This window comes from Orcinus orca, chromosome 12, assembly GCF_937001465.1.
Source record: "Orcinus orca chromosome 12, mOrcOrc1.1, whole genome shotgun sequence".
NCBI lineage: Eukaryota > Metazoa > Chordata > Mammalia > Artiodactyla > Delphinidae > Orcinus > Orcinus orca.
Window position 1 is genome coordinate 59,455,481 of NC_064570.1, and position 9,219 is coordinate 59,464,699.

A 9,219-nucleotide genomic window follows, 5' to 3' on the forward strand; every position below is an offset into this window, starting at 1 on the left:
GGAAGTGATAAAAAGATATAATGTTCAATAACAGTTAAAGTTCAAAAAATTGCCTCAAAAGAAATCTATGTCCACATCAAGTATATTACTATAAATTTCACTTATCATTCAATAAAGTACATATTGCTTTCCCATATATTTAGGGAGTATTCATCAAAAGAACTTTATATATGGAAAAGAATAAGTAAATTTAAGTTTATAAAATTCTACTTTTTATTAAAGATATCTTGTAATCCTTTGATGATGAGCTTCCAGCAGAGAAAAGAAAACAGGAAAGATTTTAGGTTCCAAAGGTACTGACCTTTTTAACGTTAAAATAAAATTCTATATATTTCTAGGCTGATACAATTAGATTACATCATCTGGTTAGGATATACTCTGAGAAACAGTAAAGTAAGGAAATTCAATATGCTTATATTCTCTGCAGGCATTTTTACATTTTTAGGCTGTGAAACAAAGTAGGACCCTGCAATGCCTTCCTAGGGATAGACTCCCCCCTGCCAATGTCTGCCATCTTTTGTTTGTAGAAAAGCTTTAGCCTCCTAGGCTGTCCCTGAGTTCCAAAGAGCAAATTTAATCAGAGATGTGAGAAAATGCAGAAATAGAAGAAAGCAGTCAAGCAAGACAAAATAATAATTGTTTAGCCATAAAACAAAGTCAAGGACTTTTCCTTCTCAAGGGCTATAGATAATATCCTGAGCCATATTCCTGAGTTGTTTTGCAGATACTAAAACCCCCACCAGGAGGAGGAAGTTGACTGCATGCTGACCACCAGCATGTAGACCTCAGATTGGTTGGAACTAGAAGGTTGATGATTGAAATTCCTAAAACCTTACCCTGTTATCTCACCATCAACCAATCAGAGAATTATGCACAAGCTGCTCATGTACCCTGTGACCCTCTCCCTCACACTGTCTTTAAAATCCCTTCCCTGAAAGCCCTGGGAGAGTTCAGATCTTTTGAGAATGAGTTGCCTGTTCTCCTTGCTTGGTACCCTGCAATAAACTCTGTACATTCCTTTGCCACAACTCCCAGTCAGTAGATTGGCTTTTCTACGTGTCAGGTGAGCAGACCCAAGTTCAGTTTGGTAACAACTGTCATGAATGGTTTCAGTGTGTATTCTGATAAAATGAACTTATCTTATTATTCATTGCAAGCTGAAGAAAGTTTAGTTAGTGTATATATATTCTCTCTCTCTCTCTCTCTCTCTCTCTCTCTATATATATATATATATACACACACACATATATATAGGTGTATGTGAATAATATATATGTATGTATATGAATATAACACACACACACTCACTCTACTGGCACCAAAGAAATAGAGTTTTTGGGGGGACAATCACCATGCCATATTTATTCATCATAATGAATGACAGCCATCTGGAGCTATCATTTTTTTAAAATTTAAGACATTGTAAAAAAAACAGTAACAGCATTTTTAACCCAAGAAGTTCAAGAAAAAGAACAAAAAGAAGAGAGGCTGGAGGATGAGGATGAGAAGTTAATGATTATTTTTAATAAATCACTAAGAGACAGACTCCAAGCAGGAACTCCCTGGGTTCCACTCTGGACAAATGTTCACATACACATAATCCACTTACTAAAGCCTGTTAGCTCAATATCAAAGAAACAATGTGGAAGTTTCAAAGTATTGGGGTTTGGTCTTCGGTGAGATATTTCTCTCTCCTCTCTTCCAAGAGGAATTGAAGTCTAAGGTTGATTAAACACCTTCTTGTGTGTCAGATCCCATTCTAGGTGTTTGTTTGACATGTGATATGTTATTTAACCTTTACTGTTCTCAGAGGTTATTATTATTGTCATTATTATTAATATTATTATTTTCAAATGAGGAGACTGGATGCACAGATGAAATCAAGCCACCTATCTACAGTCACACAGAGACTACGTGACAGCCTACATAGGTATATTGGTCAAGGGATGGGAGGACTAGGACAGGATGGATTAATGCAAGCAGATTCATCCTGACTTTAAAGGAGTTTCTCTCAATGCTTGAAAGCACTATGGAGCAGCAATATTCTTGAGAAGAGCCACGTGATTTAAGAAAGAAAAGGCATCTTAAATATCACCAAACAAAATTCTTTTATTCTAAGGATAACACTAACTGTAGGAAAGATATCCTACCCAGGGTCTGAGCCCAGACTTGAATCTTCTGTTTCTGTCTCCCAGTTCGGATCTCTGTTCTCTACAGTTCAGCACCTCTCCCTGGGCAGCACATATTATCACTTGAACTAGTTCTCTCTGCTCCTTAGATCATGATAGACAGAAAGCTGGTTTTGCAGTCTTCCTCCAATAAAAAATAATACTAAACTGAGAAAATGCTTTTACAGGAGGCACTAAGTGGAATCATCTTGGAAGAAAATCACTTGACTACTTGTAGCCTCAGGCACTTGTGCCTCAGGTAAACCAAAACAGCCTTTTCTTTGTAATCATACTGCACCATTATCTAGTACAGGAGTTTTAGAGTATCTAGTAGAGGAGACTCAGTTTGTCTTGTGCCATGTCCTCCTTCTCAGATAGTGTTGTTAAATTCATGAAAGGAAATACATACATAGAAAACCAAATATATTAAAATTTTGATATCAAAAGTCTTTTAACTGCTTTGAGATATGATTAACATACAAAAAGCTCTAGATATTTAATGCATACAACTCAGTGTGTTTGGAAATAAGTATACACTCATGAAACCATCATCACTATCAATGCCATAAACTTATCTATTAAAAGATAAAATTTCATTCTTTATTACTTCATTAAATAACAATATCTAGCAACAATTCTAATAACATTAATTTAAAATAGTAATGAAGGTAAATCACTTTTGAGTTATCCATAATAATTATAATATGAAAATATCAAAGATTTCTATTAAGGCTAAAGTCATAAGTACTACAAACACCACTGTGGTTTTTTGCCAAATTTCATAAGTAAAGGAAATGCTAAGTATCATTACAGATTAGTGAAAATAAAGATGCAATTTCTGTTCTCTGAGTTTTACACACATACCCATTGTGAATTCCACATTCTAAAATCCCCCTGATTCTAGGAAAAGTTGGTGTGATAAGGTGATTGGAAAAGAAAAATACTGGAGGTTTTATTTAAGTTTCTAGAATATTGACTCACACACAAAAAAGTAGAATTCCTATATCCCCCCCAAATCTCAACTGCTCATGGCATAATGTCCTTGTTCCAAAAGTTACGTTTTATAGTCAACATTTAATAAGGGGTCTCATGAGACCAATGTTTGAAACAACTGAAATTTCTCTTAGAGGTAGAATCTTTGCACTCTATAGCTTCTAAATATCCAGAGGAAAGGGGAAGAAATGGGAGGGAGGAGTGTGAAAAATTGGGAATGAGTTGATTTTTTTTTTTAATCAGGCAGCACACGAAGGCAAGAAGGGTTTGAGGGTAATAAAGTCAATTAGTGGATCAAAGGATAAGAAGCCACATTTTGAAATAAAAGAGTGATAATTTTAAGCAGTAAGAGAGAGATTAGAATAGAGAAGTGATAATGCTATGCAGTTTAGATAGATGTTGGAAAACTGAATAGTAAAAGGGGGCAAAAAAAACACACCTCTACAAAAACAGCTGCCTAAATCAATCATCCCTTTATTTGTGGATCCTCGTTACAGAGATTTTGATTCACTAGTTTATCTTTGTATACTGTTGTTATCATTCGCTTTGTGGCTTTCAATCTTATTCCTCAATTAACTGACTTCTCTCAAATTGCTCTTTCTTCTTTATCATGCATAATAAACAACAATCCTAGTTTTCTTCCTCATCTACTTATTCTATTATTTTCCCCACATAGATTCCAAGTCAAATGTTACTTATAAATAATTTTATCCCCCAATTCCTAGTTGTTCATTAGCACTCAGCCTCTTGTATGCACAGTGTCAGTTCACCGTGCAAAAGATAATAAAACATGTGGAAATTCCTCAAACTATGTAGAGCTACATATTCTTGACCTCTGGAATCTGTAGGTACCATCCAGCATCCAGCAAAACCTCACAGGAATGAGCCCAGGATAAGAAGGGATGCCCTCTGACCACTAGTACCTGAGAGACAAACTGTGGACTGTGGGCAAATCAACATTCTGGACTTCAGGTTCCTCACTTGCAGAATGGGAATAGAATCTAAATAATTCTTTAGAATAAAGAGGTTATGGGCTTCCCTGGTGGTGCACTGGTTGCGAGTCCGCCTGCTGATGCAGGGGACACAGGTTCGTGCCCCAGTCCAGGAGGATCCCACATGCCTCGGAGCGGCTGGGCCCGTGAGCCATGGCCGCTGAGATTGCGTGTCCGGAGCGCAACAGGAGAGGCCACAACAGTGAGAGGCCCGCGTACCGCCAAAAAAAAAAAAAAAAAAAAAAAAAAAGAATAAAGAGGTTATAACTTATTACAATGACTACTTGTATGCATTTCATATTTCTTCTATTTGGGCTTCATCAAGCTTCTTAGATCTGTGAGTTTAGTATATTTATAACATTTTTGAAGATTATTCCTTCAAATATTTTTGAGCTCTATCATCTATTTTGGAGAGTCCAATTACATGTATATTAGACTACATGGTATCATTGCCCCTTTTGTCATTAATATTCTGCTCTTTTTTTCAGTCTTTTTCCTCTCTGTGTTTCACTTTAGATGGCTTGTATTGCTGTGTTTTCAAGCAATAGATCTTTCTTCTCTAGTGTCTAATCTACTGTTAATTCCTGCCAGAGTGTTTTTCATTTTAGATGTTATATTTTTCATCTAGAAGTTTGGGTCTTTTTTATATCATCCTTTTCTCTACTTGTCATGTTCATGCTTTTCTTTCCCTTTTTAAACATATAGATTTTATTTATAATAACTGTTTTAAAACCCTTGTCTGCTAATTTTACCATCTCTATCATTTCTCAGTCTGTTTCTGTTGGTTAATTTTCTCCCAATTATAGGTCATCATTACCTATTTCTTTGCATGCTTGATAATTTTCCACTAGAAGTGAGACATGTTACTTTTTACTTTTCTGGGCTCTCGATTTTACTGTATTCCTTTAAATATAGTTGAGCTTTGTTCTAGGACACAATTAAATTGTTTAGAATCAGTTTGATTCTTTGAGTCTTGCTTTTCAGCTTTGTTTAGTATGGGTTCTGGGAAGCCATTAGTTTAGGGCCAATTTGGATCCACTATTAAGGCAATACCATTGTGAGGACTCTACTCAACGCCTCACATGTTAGGGTTCTTTCCATTCAGGCTGTAAGAGATGCAAAACTGTTCCCAGACTTATGTGAGCTCTCAAGATTGTTCTGCCTGCTCCTTCCTAGTGGTTCCTTCTCTGGTTTCAGGTAGTATTCTTACCTACCTGCATAGATCAGTACCCACCAAAGACTGAGGGGGATCTCTCAGTACATTTCCTCCTCTGTTGTATTTTGCCCAACTATTTCTGGCTGTCTTGGGCTCCCCAACTCTTGCTGAGCTGTCTCCTCAACTCAGCAAGACAAGCAGGTTCTGTTTGGATTGACCTTACCTGGTCTGCATCCTGAAAATGGCCTCCAATCAATAAGCTGGGAAAATCACAGGGTTCTCTTCAATGTTTCCCTTCTCTCAAGAATCATTAACCTGGAGCTTCCCTGGTGGCACAGTGGTTAAGAATCCACCTGCCAATGCAGGGGACATGGGTTCGAGCCCTGGTCCGGGAAGATCCCACATGCCATGGAGCAACTAAGTCCGTGAGCCACAACTACTGAGACTCTAGAGCCTGCGAGCCACAACTACTGAACCTGCGTGCCACAACTACTGAACCTGCGTGCCACAACTACTGAAGTCTACGTGCCTAGAGCCCATGCTCCGCAACAAGAGAAGCCACCGTAATGAGAAGCCCCTGCACTGCAACGAAGAGTAGCCCCCGCTCTCCACAACTAGAGAAAGCCCAGGCACAGCAATGAAGACCCAATGCAGCCAAAAAAAAAAAAAAAAAAAAAAATCATTATCCTGTGCTGCCTGTTGTCCAAAATTTGAAAACCATTGTTTCATGTATTTTGTCCAATTTTTAGGTTAAGATGAAAGGGTAAACCTATTGCCTGTCACTGTATTTTTGGAAATTGAAATCCTGACTTCTATGCCCAGCATTCCATTTGAATGCTGAATAAAATAGTTCTTTCTCTGAATTTCTAACAAAACTAAAACAAAACAACCCAACATATATCCTAAATCCCAATATTTTTTAAAAAAATAAGGTAGTAGCAACAGAAATGCAAAGGAATGAAATACAATGCTGGCATTGGGAGACAGAAGTTCTACTCCTGGGCTTTAACTAGGATAAGGTATTTGGGGGAAACTAATCTGGTTTAAATCCACATTTGATATATTTTAAAGTGAGATTTCACTGTATGATTAAGCATACCAACTGGAAAGTAACACTTTAAGGTGTTCATTTTTCTTAAAATGATGAGATATTTAGAGACAGCACTGCTAAATATTTTCTTAGTTCTGGGTGTTTATAAGAGTCAATAAAGTTGGTCCATTCCCTCTGTATAAGTGTAACAAATATCAGGCAAACACAAACACATGAGTTTGTATATTGGTAAAACTCCGTACAGCAAAATGGAGTTTTGCAAGTAGGCTTTGTACTATAACCTGCTATAGCCACATCACCAAAATTCAGTATAACACAGAGATTACAATTCTGGTGTAGGGCTAATGGTTTTAAAGCCCACTGCTATCTCTTACAACTGTGTAATAATGGGCAAGTTGCTTCTCTGAGCCTGTTTCACTATATACAAAATGGGGACAGTAGCATTATTTGGCGGAGGATTAAATACGATCTTGTATGGAATCTGAACTTTATACAGTATCAGCCATATATTATTGTCAGCTTTCACTCTCTCTCATAAAGTCTCACCAAAGCCATCTTTTTTTTATCTTCTACTCCTGATTTTACAAGATGAGGTCAGAAATTCAAATTATGACAACAGACAACATAAATTTTCTTTCCTTAAGAGGAAATTATATTATTTGTAAAAAATATTGTTTTGAATAGAAAATCAATACTTCATAATGAATCAGCTTCTGCAGTGTTCAGATTATACTTACCTTTTCATATAATATATGTGACAATAACAAAAAGAATTCCCATAAGAATCTTTCTCAATTTCCATAACAGTTACAGAAACACCACTTAATAGGTAAATTTTAGAAAGGAGTAGTATATATTTTCTTTTTTTACAAAAACTATAATTTATTTTACCAAGGAAAACGTCTAGGAGTCACACTGGTGGACCCAGGAGAGGCCCTGGCCTGGAAAGGCCATGCACGGCCGTCCACGGTGGGGAGGGCGGCACCCGGGCCCATGGCCACACTTGGGGAAGAGCCAGAGGAGGCCCAGGCCATGCCTGCAGAGGAGCTGCCCCATGCTGACCCCGAGGAAGGGCCAGGACACAAAGCCCTCTTGCTGCAAATGGGACACCTTGAGTGCTGGTTCCCTGGGCTGACAGCTGCCCTCTCACATGTACTCCCCACAGTCGGAGATGATGACTTTCTGCTTGGATTTCCCGTCCTTGCTGCCTTGGGCCTCAATCGGCCACAAGACGTCCAGGCCTTCCGTGACCTCCCCAAATACCACGTGCTTGCCGTCCAGCCAATCCATCTTGTCACATGTCAGGAAGAACTGGGAACCGTTGGTGTTTGGGCCTGAGTTGGCCATGGAGAGCAGGCCTGGTCCCGTGTGTTTGAGAATAAAGTTTTCATCGTCAAACTTCCTCCCGTAGGTGGACTTGCCCCAGTGCCCTTGTGGTTGGTGAAATTGCAGCCCTGGCACATGAACTGGGGGATGATATGGTGGAAGCTGCTGCCCTTGAAGCCAAAGCCCTTCTCGTGGGTGCACGGGCAGTGGAAATTCTCTGCTGTCATGGGAACGACGCCTGAACCCAGGAGCATCTGGATTCAGCCTGCTGGCTTGTTCTCAGTCTTGATGTCCATGTACACCTGAGGGTTTGACTGGGCTTTTTTTACAGCGGGCTCTCCCTCCTGGGTTTCCACTTTGGGAGGCTCTGTCCCTTCTTCTTTATTCTCCTCAAGAGTCTTCCCAGAAAACTTCTTCAACCAGCCATCCTCGGACCAAACTGGTCTGGAAGAGCCTTCCTTAATCCTTATGGGTTTTGCCAAATTGACACGAATTGTCCATATAAACAGCTCAGGTTCATTCATGTTGTCTACAGCTGCTGCAGCATCCTCTGCCAACTCAAATGCAACAAAAGCAAATCCTCGGTGCTTTTCTGTTTCCTAATCCAGGGGAATCTGGATATCTGTGCTGTCTCCAAAAGGGATAAAAGCAGCATGAAGAACTTTGTCATCCACCTCCTCTGCAAGTCCGCAACACTCGCTTGGTAGTGGCCATCTTGCTCTCACCGAGGAGTAATATTTTAAAGGAGGTTTTTGACAGTTTTGTCAATGTATTTATGTCATCTTCTGTCATGATAGTGGGTCTACAAAATTATTTTATAATTATTTTATGATAAAACAGCATGCTTATAATCTAGTGTATGCCTTCATTATTTATAAAATCTTCCCATTATATGTAGGTTTAAAAACAAAAAACTTCTTGTCACTTATTTTTAACTAAGAGACACATTAAATACCAGCTTTCTTGAACATAGGAAAAATGTAAAAATATAGTCGGGGAACACTGAAGGGGATGATAAAAAAAATTTAGGGGAAATGAAATTTTATTTAAGCTCTTAAAATTTGATCCAAATACAGATCACTATAAATAGCAATTATTTAATTATGTAAGAATAATTATTACATAGGATCTCAAAGTAAATAATTTTGCTCCTACCATAAAATATTATTTGTCTCTAGATTTCAGTACTTAGAATCAAAGTCCACAGATCAGCAGGTTAAGAAAACACATGCTGTATATATTTACAGCTATAACTTGCATTACAAGAGAATTAAAAAGAAATGAGGCTATAAAGGAAAGACTTTTATGGATGAATCTCTTCTAAGTGATATATGTGATACAAATGATTAGCATTAACTGATCTTCTTGAAGAATGTACTGGTATAATTCATTATAATGGCTTCGAAGTGCAATTAGTGAACTATAGTGTAAATGACACTGCTGTTCATAGTCCTACCCATAAGAGTAATTATATTTTGAAAACTACTTAGTGAAAAATTGATTGAATGAGTCCTGTGGGCATAGATAATTGAG

The 9,219-nt window shown here is 38.0% G+C and overlaps 1 pseudogene; it reads right to left on the reverse strand.

Moving 5' to 3' along the window:
- Positions 1-7,194: 7,194 nt before the first annotated feature.
- Positions 7,195-8,400, reverse strand: LOC101279951 (peptidyl-prolyl cis-trans isomerase E-like; annotated as a pseudogene).
- Between the last annotated feature and the right edge of the window lie 819 nt (positions 8,401-9,219).